Here is a 14,681-nt window from a genome sequence, read left to right as displayed (position 1 = left end):
CGTAACAAAGGACCATAATAATACATGAAAAATGAGTGTATACAAAGTTCAGATCCAATGGATTGCTTAAGCCTAAATGGGCAACTGACATAAAACATATTCTTCTTTGGCATAAAAAGATATCTATAGAAAGTTAATAATTAATAAAAATTTGGTAATAATTAATAGTTAACTCCTTTGTAAAAGCATGTAGTTAAAAACAGGAACTACTGCTTAGCTGAGAAGTAAATTCATTAAACTCTTACTTTACACTCACCCAAAGAAGCTGTTGAAACAGATTCCTTACTGTTTCTTAAAAGAAAAGAAATCCCAATACATTAATATATTTGATGATTCCCCATACGCTGATCATGTCATGTGTGTGCACCTCACAGCTGTGTTCATCTAGATCAATGTCATTCAAAATATGTAACATGGGAATTGATCACAGTTCAGCAACAGAATGGTCTGTGATGAGGTCTATATAGACTTGAGAGTAAATATGGAGAAACTTTTATGGCAACCCCTGACAGAGTATTTTAAATGTCTGTTGAATCAGACACAATCATGCATGTCTTCAATTTTTATTTCATTATTGTAGTATCTCATTTTGAATGTATTTTATAGAAGCATTAGTCTGGGACAGAATGGAAATTGAACAAAAACAATAACTCTTATTTAATCAGACATAATTTGAGATACTCTATATTCAATATTTCTACATCCACGTTAGGCAGAAACTTGCGTCTTAGCTAACAAAGAATGATTCTTCGACACAGACAAAGCTGCACGTAAGTTAAGTCTCAGGCAATGGACAAAGTGTTCTTCTTGGTCACATCTCTCAGTTGATGAATCTTTTGAACCAGTAAACATTGTGCTGGTGTATGAAGTTAATTAGCCTTATTTTTTAACTTGCTATACTTCCTAAAATTACCCAGATAGTGTTAATATTTTATTTAAAATATGTATCACAACAAGACACTTGTAAGGCAATATATTAGCAGAGAACTACAGTAAAATTCGAAGACAGTCTGTTCAGGGAATGCTGACTTCTCATGTTCCTGACCATGAATTACCAGTTGACCCATAATCATCAGGTGACAACAACTGCTCTCAGGACCAAGAAAATTCCACACTCAGTCTCCCTAGTTTCAGGTGATGCTGCTGCTGTCTGATTCTCCAAGGGGGCAAAAGGTTCAGGGAAAAGAACCTTGATACACTGATACTTCCTAGAAGTTTATTGGCTAGTGGTGCTTGTCACTGAAAATAAATCATTTCTCAGTGCGAGAGGAATAGCAGGGGACTTGAGGGCTAACAGGAAGGTAACAGGAATGATGTAAAACAGAAACTCTTGACACTGTGCCATTATGTGCTGAATAAATAAACAAATGCTTATGGCATTTTCATTGCCAAAGCACTGAAGTTCCCTATGTTTGACACCCCATTTACATTTCTAGAAAAATAAAAAAAAATATGCTCTAGAGAAATTATTCCCAGGGAGGTTTAAATGCTGAAATTAAACCAGGCAGGTAATGCTGAAGACTAGGGCAAATTTATGATGGCCATCTGGTCAGCCACTGCTCTCATCAATAAACAAACACATTACTGACCTAGATGGCTCGCTGGTAAAATCACATTTGGAAATGTTTCTGGAAGACCAGAACAATCAAAGAAACAGAATGACAAGTAATGAGAAAAGGAAAGTTCAAAGTCTCTATTAAAGGGAAACATTTTAAATGTGAGATTTCAGCGGGTGGAAAATCCCCCAAGATAAGCAGTGGTAACTCCACGGTCTGAGTCATCTGAAATTGGAACGAGCAGCACGCTGAAAACCAGACTGTGGCAACCAGTCCCAGTCTGGCAGAATAACGAACACCATGAAATATCAGGGCTTCCCGCTCTCATTTCTATGAATCTATGAAACCCATAGCCACTAACATCTACACGCTGATACAGTCAGACATCCATATCTTAAACAAAGCCAGCTCTAACTAACAATCAGACCCACATTTGGACTACTATCATAAAGCTCCATCCCCTTTCCCATAAGGACATTTTTCTACTCTACAATGAATTTTGGCTTCTGGTATAATGTTAAATACCATGAGCAATAAGTACAGCTCTATGTTTTCACAAACTAGTCATATATATTCACATACCATACATTCCATGCATCTCCCAACTCCCTTCTCATTCTCCCACAACCTCACTAGGCTGAACGCTCAATCACACACTTGAAAAATAATCTGCTAACAAGATTCAATTATTGACAGTAGCTCAAGTGCTGATAAATCTTAAGAGGACACCTGCTGCACCTCAGTCATTCCCTTGTAGAATATCAGTTAACTAACAGTAAGGGCAGAGCATCTGGCCCAGCCCACATCAGTCAGTCAGTCAGTTCAGTCGTGTCCGACTCTTTGCGACCCCAAGGACTGCAGCACGCCAGGCTTCTCTGTCCATCACCAACTCTCAGAACCTACTTAATCTCATGTCCATCGCACTGGTGATGCCATCCAACCATCTCATCCTCTGCCGTCCCCTTCTCCTCCCACCTTCAATCTTTCCCAGCATCGGGATCTTTTCCAATGAGTCGGTTCTTCGCATCAGTTAGCCAAAGTATTGGAGTTTCAGATTGAGCATCAGTCCTTCCAATGAATATTCAGGACTGATTTCCTTTAGGATGGACTTGTTGGGTCTCCTGGCAGTCCACTTACTCTAAGAGTATTCCTCCCTGGTTTATACCCTAGTCTCCCCTTCATCACTAACGTAACAAAGGGCACAAGTTTGCCCTTTGATTTCTTTCTCCTGCCTCTCCACACTTCCTTTTGACTCCTGGGAAATATCTTACATTGGCTCATTTTATTACTACAGAATGTGTTTTTAAAAAAATCCTTACACTATATATAAATAGCAATTCTTTTTTGTTGTTGCTGATTGTTCTAGATTGTTTTTTTTCCTCCTGTGGCATGTGGGATCTTAGTTCCCCAACAAGGATCGAATTCATGCCCCTTTCAGTGGAAGCATGGAATCTTAACCAGTGGACCACCAGGGAAGTCCCAAGATATAAGCACTAATTCTTTACAATCCTTTCTGCTTCTATGCCCACTGGAGAATCAGACCCACAAACAAGGTGTACATGTTTCTACAGAAAGAGAGCAGTGGAAACCATTTCAATATGAAAAACGGCTTCTACCTGGAGAAAGTATCTGGAGAAAACGCGTTCTAAGATGTGTATCTCTAAGAGGCACTGCTGTGGGAACTCCGTGAATGACTAAGCTAAAAATGCTGAAATACCAACAGCTCTCCCCTTTCCTTAACACTGAGTATCTCTTGGAGTAGTTTGTTTTGCCTCACTATCATCAGATATCTTAAATTCATCACATCTACTTTTCCTCTCAAACTGAAGTCTCCAACGGTTTTCATTTTCTGGTATCATCATCAGTAATTTATTAAGTGACGTGTTTATGCTTAAATATAGACTGTCCCGTTTAATCCCTTCCCATATTTTCAATTTCCTGTGTACCCTTTATTCCTTCAGCTTTCTCTCATGATGTGCTCTTGGGCCAAAGGTCAAGAGTATAATGAATCACAAAATAGGATAAAGTGCTCTGATCATCGTAATGTACGGAGATACTGATTTCCGTTCTCAGAGATACTTAGCTGGCAGTACGTCTACCTAAAGTCATCTGTGATTCTGACCAAAAGAATTTGTGAGAATTCTGAGTATATGGACACTCAATGCATATACGGGATGGCACAGGTATCCATCCAGGTATTTCTCACTAGAGAGCCTAACATACATCTTAAATATCTTGCCAGTATGTGTCTAAGAAAGGAAACTTACAGCTCTCCCTTCTATTTCCTAGTAAAGACACCCTGCGAGGATGTAGGATATCATTACTCTATTTCCACTCTCTGTGACCTGCACTCAAGTAGTTTCTTCCTATAGAGTAGGAAAGAAACTCCTGTGCTAAGTGTCTACTCTGTGCTAAGCACCTGAGAACTAAGCTCTTCTTCATTAGATCAGCACCCCAAACAGTGTACATTCAGGTTTGAAGTCTGACGAACGTTGTTCAAAATGACCGTATCATTGAGTCTCACAACACACCATGGCTTGCTCCTAAAGAAGTGGTCTTTCTGAATTAAAGCCTGTTAATGCAACCTGATTACAGAAGGAATGTTCTGAACATGACCTACAAAGTCATACTGCAACAGGATAAAACGCAGCCTACCCACACCCACCCACACACAGAGCACACACACGGTATAGATTCTTTTTTTTTTTTTTTTGCCAAGGAGCAGGGAGAAAAGGAAACAGTTCTATTCCTTCCCCTCCTATGTTCAAAGCCTGGATTGAGGCCAGTGTCCTAATCAGTTCTCATTGGCCCTGGAGGAATCAGAACCTTTTGTAAAATATAATAAAGGGCATAAAATCATGATAAAATGCATGAAAAAGCAGTGCCTTTGGTTAGGGAACTAGAAATAATTTAGCAGAACAGATGGATTGCATTGGTTTGGTATTACTGAGGACATGAAAGGGCTCATTTTGTGGCAGTTCCAAACTAAGAGAAAACATCTAACTTAAATGTGACAAGTCAAAGTACCTGCCTCTGCTGGGGGAGACCCCATTTTCTTTCATCATTTTCAAAGCGGTGACATATTAGGCAAGAATCTGCATTGATATGTCTCATTTTCTGAAAATATTTTATCTACTGTCCCTAAATATAGGGATGCATTCTTATTTTTTTCTACAAAGATCTGTAGGGCTGCAGACTTAAAGAAAAGAATAATAAATGACTTATGATTGGAAAAGTTACCTTCTGTTACAAAGCCTATACTTCATATTTAATGAATCAGTTCACACCTATTCATTATTGTGTATATACTTCTCTCTTAAGCAAAGCAAAATATCTGATCTCACTGCTCATGCCCAAGCTTAGCAATGCAGTTTTCACATGCTACAACCAATTGCTTCTTTAAATGTTACCAAAAAAGAGTTTATATCCCCCTCCCTACATTATCTCCTTCCATAGCTCCCTCATCATCTAATAACCTGTTCTCCTCGAATTTTTCTTATCCAGAAAGAAAAGGAGTAGGGAAAGAAGAGTTAGGGAATTCCCTAGTGGTCCCATGGTTCAGTTCAGTTCAGTTCAGTCTCTCAGTCATGTCCGACTCTTTGCAACCCCATGAATTTCAACACGCCAGGCCTCCCTGTCCATCACCAACTCCTGGAGTTTACCCAAACTCATCTGCATCGAGCTGGTGATGCCATCCAGCCATCTCATCCTCCGTTGTCCCCTTCTCCTCCTGTCCCCAATCCCTCCCAGCATCAAAGTCTTTTCCAATGAGTCAACTCTTCGCATGAGGTGGCCAAAGTATTGGAGTTTCAGCTTCAGCATCAGTCCTTCCAATGAACACCCAGGGCTGGTCTCCTTTAGAATCGACTGGTTGGATCTCCTTGCAGTCCAAGGGACTCGCAAGAGTCTTCTCCAACACCACAGTTCAAAAGCATCAATTCTTCGGCACTCAGCTTTCTTCACAGTTCAACTCTCACATCCATACATGACCACTGGAAAAACCATAGCCTTGACTAAACGGACCTTTGTCGGCAAAGTAATGTCTCTGCTTCTGAATATGCTGTCTAGGTTGGTCATAACTTTCCTTCCAAGGAGTAAGCATCTTTTAATTTCATGGCTGCAGTCACCATCTGCAGTGATTTTGGAGCTCAAAAAAATAAAGTCTGACACTGTTTCCACTGTATCTCCATCTATTTCCCATGAAGTGATGGGACCAGATGCCAATGATCTTTGTTTTCTGAATGTTAAGCTTTAAGCCAACTTTTTCACTCTCCTCTTTCACTCTCATCAAGAGGCTTTTTAGCTCCTCTTCACTTTCTGCCATAAGGGTGGTGTCATCTGCATATCTGAGGTTATTGATATTTCTCCTGGCATCTTGATTCCAGCCTGTGCTTCTTCTAGCCCAGCGTTTCTCATGATGTACTCTGCATATAAGTAAAATAAGCAGGATGACAATATACAGCCTTGACCTACTCCTTTTCCTATTTGGAACCAGTCTGTTGTTCCATGTCCCACGCCAAGGTCAGGGGAGGCAGCTAAGAGGAGCAACCCCACGTCCAAGGAGCGGTGGCTGCCCAGGCACAGGAGGGCAGAGAGTAGCTATTCCACGTTCAAGGTCAAGAGGGGCGACCTCGTCCAAGGTAAGGAGGAGTGGCTGCATTTTGCTGAAGCATCCCTGAAGAGATACCCAACATCCAAGCTAAGAGAAACTCAAGTAAGATGGTAGGTGTTGCGAGAGGGAATCAGAGGGCAGACACACTGAAACCATAATCACAGAAAACTAGCCAATCTAATCACATGGACCACAGCCTTGTCTAACTCAATGAAACTAAGCCATGCCATGTGGGGCCACCCAAGATGGATGGGTCATGGTGGAGAGGTCTGATAGAATGTGGTCCACAGGAGAAGGAGATGGCAATCCACTTCAGTATTCTTGCCTTGAGAACCCCATGAACAGTATGAAAAGGTCCCGTGGTTAGGACTCTGCAACTTCCACTATCAAGGGCATGGGTTCAGCCCCTGGTTGGGGAACTAAGAACCCCCAAAGCAAGTGAAGAAAGAATTGGGGGGAGGGGGAGGCAAGGGAAGGAAGGAAGAAGAGTGAAAGAATGAGAAGTAGGAAGGAGGCTACTAACAAGCAAGCAGGAAGCCCAACAGGCTCTTGGTCCTGTCAGTCATATGAAAATAGAGTGAATTTCAAGTTAGAAGCCATAAGTTCTGGGTTCTGTCACGTGTCCTTAACATGCCCATAGTCTGCTATCAGCTACGTTTCTGGAGCTTTGTTTCCTCATTTATAAACATACGGAGATTTAACCAAATTATGTTTAGCCCTAAGACTGTGAGTAAAAACGGTAAGCCCTAAAATGGCTATGTGAATTACCTCATATACAACAAAAATTCAATAAACATCCTTTATTTTGATGTATAGCTTTGCCTCAGGCAAGCAAATATAATAACTGAAGTGATAAATTACCATGGTTGAAGCAAGAGAGATCTCATTATGAAAGTTTTCAAAAAGATGCTACATGTATTCCTTGAAGTCCATTTTTAAAAATGCTTATATTTGAAAAATAAGAGTTTTTTTTTAGAACTCATATTCCTACCCCATGATAACATCAAAATAATGGACATTTTTCCCAATTAAAAATTTCATTTTGTTCATAATGCTTTTGATTAATGCCACCTTTGTTTCTCAGGTAAATGTTTACTTTTGTTACTCTCTCACCTCCAAATATAGGACTGTTCACTTCTCTGTCTCTACCTCATTAAGCTTATGTTAAATTGTTTTCTAATATGGGTTGAACCTTGGAAATCGACTGTATAAATTTAAAGGTGATTAATGTGTGGATCACAATAAACTATGGAAAATTCTGAAAGAGATGGGAATACCCGACCACCTGACCTGCCCCTTGAGAAACCTATATGCAGATCAGGAAGCAACAGTTAGAACTGGACATGGAAAGACTGGTTCCAAATAGGAAAAGGAATAGGTCGAGGCTGTATATTGTCATCCTGCTTATTTAACTTCTATGCAGAGTACATCATGAGAAATGCTGGGCTAGAAGAAGCACAGGCTGGAATCAGGATTGCCAGGAGAAATATCAATAACCTCAGATATGCAGATGACACCACCCTTATGGCAGAAAGTGAAGAGGAACTAAAAAGCCTCTTGATGAAAATGAAAGTGGAGAGTGAAAAAGCTGGCTTAAAGCTCAACATCCAGAAAATGAAGATCATGGCATCTGGTCCCATCACTTCATGGGAAATAGATGGGGAAACAGTGGAAACAGTATCAGACTTTATTTTTTTGAGCTCCAAAATCACTGCAGATGGTGACTGCAGCCATGAAATTAAAAGACGGTTACTCCTTGGAAGAAAAGTTATGACCAACCTTGATAGCATATTAAAAAGCAGAGACATTTGTTAATATTGCCAACAAAGGTCCGTCTAGTCAAGGCTATGGCTTTTCCTGTGGTCATGTATAGATGTGAGAGTTGGACTGTGAAGAAAGCTGAGTGCCAAAGAATTGCTGCTTTTGAACTGTGGTGTTGGAGAAGAATCTTGTGAGTGCCTTGGACTGCAAGGAGATCCAACCAGTCCATCCCAAAGGAGATCAGTCCTGGGTATTCATTGGAAGGACTGATGCTGAAGCTGAAACTCCAGTACTTTGGCCACCTCATGCGAAGAGTTGACTCATTGGAAAAGACTTTGATGCTGGGAGGGAGTGGGGGCAGGAGGAGAAGGGGACGACAGAGGATGAGATGGCATCACTGACTCGATGGACGCAAGTCTGTGTGAACTCCGGGAGTTGGTGATGGACAGGGAGGCCTAGTGTGCTGCGATTCATGGGGTTGTAAAAAGTCAGACACGACTGAGCAACGGAACTGAACTGAACTGAATTGAACTGAATGTCTGGGATCATACCTTCAGAGTTCCTGGTTAACTCTTGTCAGGTTACAACCTAGGCATCTAGGAACTTAGAACCACCCAGGGGATTTTAATGGGCAACCTAAGTCAAGAATCTCATGTTAGAGGGAGCTGTCCATTCTTCCTGCTTATAAGCAAATTCAAGATACTGAGCCTATGCTAACCAACATTTGGGACTATGGAGTAGTTAAAATTAATGGTTGGCAGAGAGAAGATTGCGAAGTTAAAAAAAAGTTTACATGACCTTCAAAACAAGTGCCATCTACTTCCATGTAATACTGCTTGGTTCATTCTTTACAATCTATTTAAAAATATTTCATGGCATAGAACAATTTCAAACGTACTTTAGAAAACAGCAAGGCCATTCAATAACAAATGTCTGGGTGGTAATAAGCATATGTACTATGTATTTTTTTTTCAGTTTTATGTTCACTCGTTTCATTATTATGAAATACGTCCACTTATTTTCATTAGAAAATAAGAAAGAACATTATGCCTCAGTGTAACTGGTTCAATTTTCACAATTTTTATGCAATTGAATCTCCTACGTTGTAATTATTTTTCAAACACTGAACATTTTATTGATTTACGTTAAAGCATTGATTTTTTAAAACAATAATTATGTATGAAATAAATCTGTCACCATAAATATTTTGTTACTTTAGCACTCCAATTTTTAGATGGTTCAAAACCATGTAACTAACTAGTCAGTTTTTGCTAATAAATTTTAATGCTCCTGTTTTTAAAAAAATCCTTTTCACTCTCCAAATGGACTCCAAAGGCAGCCTGTCTTACTTCTTTTTATTGGTTGTTTTCCACACTAATTCTTCCCCATTTTTTGCAGAATCAAAATTCCAAATCATCTTAATTCTGATTACGGTTTGCACAAGTAGTTTTTAATGTTATTTATCTGCCAGGGTCTATACTCTACTGGGTTCTGTAAATATTTCTCAGAGTCATGACACCTTGGTTTACTCACCACATCTAAATCACATGTACTTCTTTCCATAACCACCATATCCTTTAGAGACTATTCACAAGATTCCCTGTTTGAGTTTCTTATTGCTTTGTGGTTAGATTCTAAGACACAAATACACACTTTTTTTTTTTTTTTGCAAACTAAACAAAACAGTAAGCTGTTATATGCTGCCATCTAGTTAGATTACTCTATAAAACAAATGTTTAATTGAATTTCCATTAACTTGCAGGGTTTAGTGCTTTGTAACCTTGAAGTCAGAAAATATGCACATTTCAAAATTGTTTCTCAAAAGAGTATTCAATTTCTTCATTGTGATTTACAAAAGGTATTTACAAAATCACTTCTGTGTGCAGGAAAATGTGCTGGAGACTTTATCCCTGAGCTCCTTGGCATATTAAGATTTTACACTAAACCTGCTCTCCACTTTTCTCATTAGAACTGCTGAGAAGTTCCAGAAGGGGCAACAGTAGCGTGGTTCTGTGTCCCAGAATTGTTTTGTAATTACTTTGTGTTGGCACTTGAATAAAGGAGTTAAACATTTCAGCACAGTATGTTGCTTATGGTTTTTACTTATGAATTAAGCAAAACAAAGTTATTCAATAGGAATCACAAAGAGGCAATGCAAATTCCACATAATGTGCAATCCAACAAAAGCATTATAAAATGTTATTATTCTCAAAACAAATGTGAGAGCAAGCAAATGTCTGTGGGTGGCTTGGTGGGGCTGAGAGTCATGAGCACTTCTGGAAAAACAACTGCAAGTGCATTTCCAACAGATGATGGATCAACTCCTGCAATTTCTTCAGCTCAGAGAGCATCCTTTTCTTCAGGGGCACACATGCTCCAGAGAGCTGGCTACCTAGTCAAAGAGCTTAAACCCAAAGAAGACACCAAATGACCCCTCCAGATCTGTTTCTTATGGTTTGGATTTTCACTTCCAACAGAATCACTAAACTCAGTATGAATGATTCAACAGTGGAAATAAATGGTATTGGTATGAGGGACTACTCACTATCTCAATTTTTAAAAAACAGTGCCACGTCATGCCAAAAGAAGTAAACCCATGTAACCACTGTAATCTAATATAATGAGGACTCATGTTTTCTCTGGCTGCCAATCAGTACTGTAAGCACAGTCAATTTACATGATAGCTTACAAACTAAAAGCAAAAAGTTTACTAAAATTTTTTTCTACCCTCAACCAAAGAAAGTACTATGTTCCAAATTAATTTCTCAGCCATCTAGTTGCAAGTGTTATTAGGACTGGAAGAGATCCTAGCTAATATCCTGCCTAACATCCTCATCTTACACATGGGAAAACCAAAGACCACTAAGGTTAACTGATTTGACAAAAGTACACATAATTAGTGGCAGGACTAAGGTCAACTCTAATGCTGAACAACAGCTTTCAAGGAATCCATTCTGATTAATTTTTTATCTTGATAAATGAAACAATACATAAGTTTGATTTGTGGATCAGACTATCACTTAAAAATAAAGAAGCTCTTTTAACGTTTTCAGATTGCCAACTATTCTATCATGTACACTGTTTAATTGCAAAATTGACTACTTCATTGGCTTGGGAAAGTGTGTTTGCTCTGTACGTCAGAGCAATTGAGACTCCCTACCTTCTGTCCCAGTGAAATTTTAACCCTAGTTGACAAAGGAACTTGAATACAGTTTGATGGAGGGCAAGCTCATCTTAAGGTCTGATAGACTTGCGCCTTTGTTCTCTAATATAGAACGTTTCCTCCTCTATCTCTCGCTCAAAGGGCCTCTCTGATGTTGTCAGGGTCATAGAGACAGCTGACCACAGCCTTTCTCCTTTTATTCCTTCCCATAGCTCAATTGACGAGTCTTTAAAATCACTGTAGCATACAACTAGTGACTCAAAACCCCTTGAGAATGTGCAGTGACATATTTATTTGTGTGATCATTTGATTACCGTCTGATGATCTCACCAGACTGTAACAGCCTTGAGACATGGGTTATATTTACACAGTATTCTATCTCCGGCTCCAAACACAGGAGCCTGGGAAATAAAAATTCTTGATAAAGATGGCTGAAGGGATAGATCACTATTCTCAAAGTGTGGTACCCAGATCAGCAATATCAGGATTGCACAGACACACTGAAGAAATACAAATTCTGGACTGCCCACTCCAGTAGCTCCTCATTCCTGCTGATTCTGAAACTCTGGGGCTGGAGCCCAACAGTCCGTATCTCAACATTCTCTCAGGTGATTCTGATATAAGCTAACATTTAAGCATCCCTAAAATCAATCAACAAATGCCACTTACCTAGCCACAGGATTCTCCTCATGCTCAGCTCTGTGTCCCCAGAGCTCTGTCAATTCCACCCAATAACTATGGGTGGCCACACAAACCTGGCAGGAAAATGCTGAAAGATGGCAAACTGCTATCAGGACACTGAGAAACAATATACTGACCCAGCTAGTGTGTTACATTTCTACTCTACTGTATCTTCTTCTATAAAATCTAAGAAACTTTCTCCCTTTTGAGACAACTAAGTTCTTGTTTTTCACAACTAAGAGATGAATTTGTCCACACTGCTAAGGAGAGAGCAGTGACCTACACACCAGGGCCAGTTCTCAAACCCCTGGCATCCCAGACACAACAGTTTTCTCTCTCAGGAATGCACAATTTAGACACAACCAAGGAATAGATCCGGATTTTTAAATTCCTCTTAGTCCTACTTAAACAACTTAGAAAGGCCTGATTCTCCTTATGTCCTTGGGCTATAAATATTCATTAACACTCAAGATAGAACCTAACTTCTCTTGGAGTTAATAAGTGAAAGTGAAGTCTCTTAGTTGGGTCCGACTCTTTGCGACCTGTGGACTGTAGCCCACCAAGCTTCTCCTTCCATGGGATTCTCCAGGCAAGAATACTGGAGTGGGTTGCCATTTACTTCTCCAGGGGATCTTCCCGACCCAGAGATCAAACCCAGGTCTCCCACATTGCAGGCAGACGCCTTAACCTCTGCGCCACCAGGGAAGCCCTTAAATAGAAGAATATAGTCTCTCAGAAAACCTTCTATAGAGACACAGAACTTCAGATTGAAGTACTAACATCAAAGATTTCAGGGGAGGAAAGGAAGCCAGATTGAAAGAAGAAGGGGGAGGAGGCAGGAGAGGGGGCGCAAAAGGGGTGGCCTTACAGACGTCTCCTGCCACCTACAGATACCCAGGCGTTATGGGACTTTTCCCTGGGCCTCCAGAGAAGGGAGGACTGGAACTCGGCCCTACCAGAAATCAGACCAGACCAGAACCAGAATTCGAGTTCTCTGCCAAGAGGAGGTGATCAGTCTCCAATCCTCAGCTCAGGCTGAGGGCCCTTCGACCAGATTCCTGCATCCAGGACCGGGGACTAGAAAAACAGGGAAGGATAGGAATGGTTAAGGAGAGGAAAGAGAGGGAAGAGGAGAGGGGTCAATAAAGTCTCTTGTTCCTTACCGGTCGGGGCACTCTGGCCAGTTGTCCGCGTCAGGAGGAGACCGGGGACAAAAGGGTCCCAGTTGCGGCCACTGGGTCTGGTCCATTGGCAGGCAAGCTGGCCCCTGAGTACCCCAAGTGGTCAGGATGTCAGTCTCAGCGAAGAAGAGTCCCATCAGAGTCGCCATTTGTTGCAGGAAGGGGGACCCCTTCCAGGGCCCGAAACTGGGCTCTTGTCTAACACTCGGAAGTGAATTGTCTGAGGAGACACATGTGCTGACAAAGCAAGAGATTTTATTGGTAAAGGGCACCCGGGTGGAGAGCAGTAGGGTAAGGGAACCCAGGAGAACTGCTCTGCCACGTGGCTCGCAATGTCAGGTTTTATGGTTAACTTATTGGAGTTAACAAGTAACGTCTAATTAGAAGACAGTTCTAATTGTTGGGACTTCCCTGGTAGCTTAGTGGCTAAGACGCCACACACTCAATGCAAGGGTCCCAGGTTTAATCTCTAGTCAGAGAACTAGATTCCACGTGCCACAACTAAAGATCCTACATACTGCAATTAAGAGTCAGTGCAGACAAATAAACAAACATATGTTAAAAAAGAAAGACATTGTCATTGGCCTTGATCGCCTTAGAAGCCTCATAAACACAAACTAGGAAGCTTGTTAATATAGGAAACTTCCTGCCTCTTCAACCAGATACTGTACCCACAACAGATCCAACCAGGCTTCCGGGGTGGCGCAAGTGGTAAAAGAACTGGCCTACCAATGCAGGTGACGTAAGAGACATGGGTTCGATCCCTAAGTCATGAAGATCCCCTGGAGGAGGAAACGGCAACCCACTCCAGTATTCCTGCCTAGAGAATCCCAGGGACAGAGGAATCTGGCGGGCCACAGTCCATGGGGTTGCAAAGAGTCAGACATGACTGAAGCGACTTAGCATGCGCACATGGATGCAAGCACTTGCCAATTACAGTGTGCTTTTCTCTTGGTTTTTCAGAAACCGAGTGTAATAAGTTTTGCTGAATCGCTAAAAGGTTTGTTGTATGTCTGCTTGGGGTTGCCCAGCACACAGCATTGACATTTCCAAAATAATTTAGAGGGAAAGGCTAGCATCTTTGCAAGTAATATATTTAAAAATGTGTATATTATAATCAATTTGTCAAATCAAAATCTTCAAAAGAAAATCCACAACAAACATGCATCAATTATTTCAGCTGCATTTACTGGGGAGAGTACTGCCTAAGGAAATAGATTCTACTATTTCCAGGTGAGCTAAAATAGCCTAGAACAACCTCTGTATGTTCCCTTTTTCCTCCCCCCAACTTCTGATAGAAACAATGAGGAAGAAAAAATAAGTCACGTTTCTTTTGGTTGTATGTATTATCCCTTTTGTTACTGCTATACAGGAAAGTCTCTAGAGAAAGGCTACATTATTTTACTTAATAATCATTTTTAAAATTCCACTTTGAATACTTCTTGTTATTCACACAAGCCAAAGGAATATTAAATTCCTAGGTGTCTTAAAGCTAGTAATGGGTTTTTAATGGCTTTAGAAATTCCACTGCACATTTTGGTTTGGATCAGTTCAAGTCATAGATATTTTCATAGCACAGGAGCAAATAAATACACATGGGCAACAACTGCATCACTTCAGAAAGCGAACACCTGACAAACTGCTCTTTAACTGTGTTAGGAAAAGGGGCTTCTGTTTGCATTATTGAAGTTTTGGATCCGACTTCTGTGCTTGGTCTTCATTAAAAG

The 14,681-nt window shown here is 40.6% G+C and overlaps 1 protein-coding gene across 17 annotated transcripts in view; it reads right to left on the bottom strand.

The window, feature by feature from the left end:
- The window catches only part of HDAC9 (histone deacetylase 9), a 1,067,281-nt gene that overhangs the window by 272,473 nt on the left and 780,127 nt on the right, over window positions 1–14,681 (bottom strand). The window lies entirely within an intron of this gene.

The sequence above is a fragment of the Ovis canadensis genome, chromosome 4 (assembly GCF_042477335.2).
Source record: "Ovis canadensis isolate MfBH-ARS-UI-01 breed Bighorn chromosome 4, ARS-UI_OviCan_v2, whole genome shotgun sequence".
Lineage (NCBI taxonomy): Eukaryota > Metazoa > Chordata > Mammalia > Artiodactyla > Bovidae > Ovis > Ovis canadensis.
The sequence above is the reverse complement of the archived record's forward strand: the minus strand, read 5'-3'. Positions and strand labels throughout refer to the sequence as shown.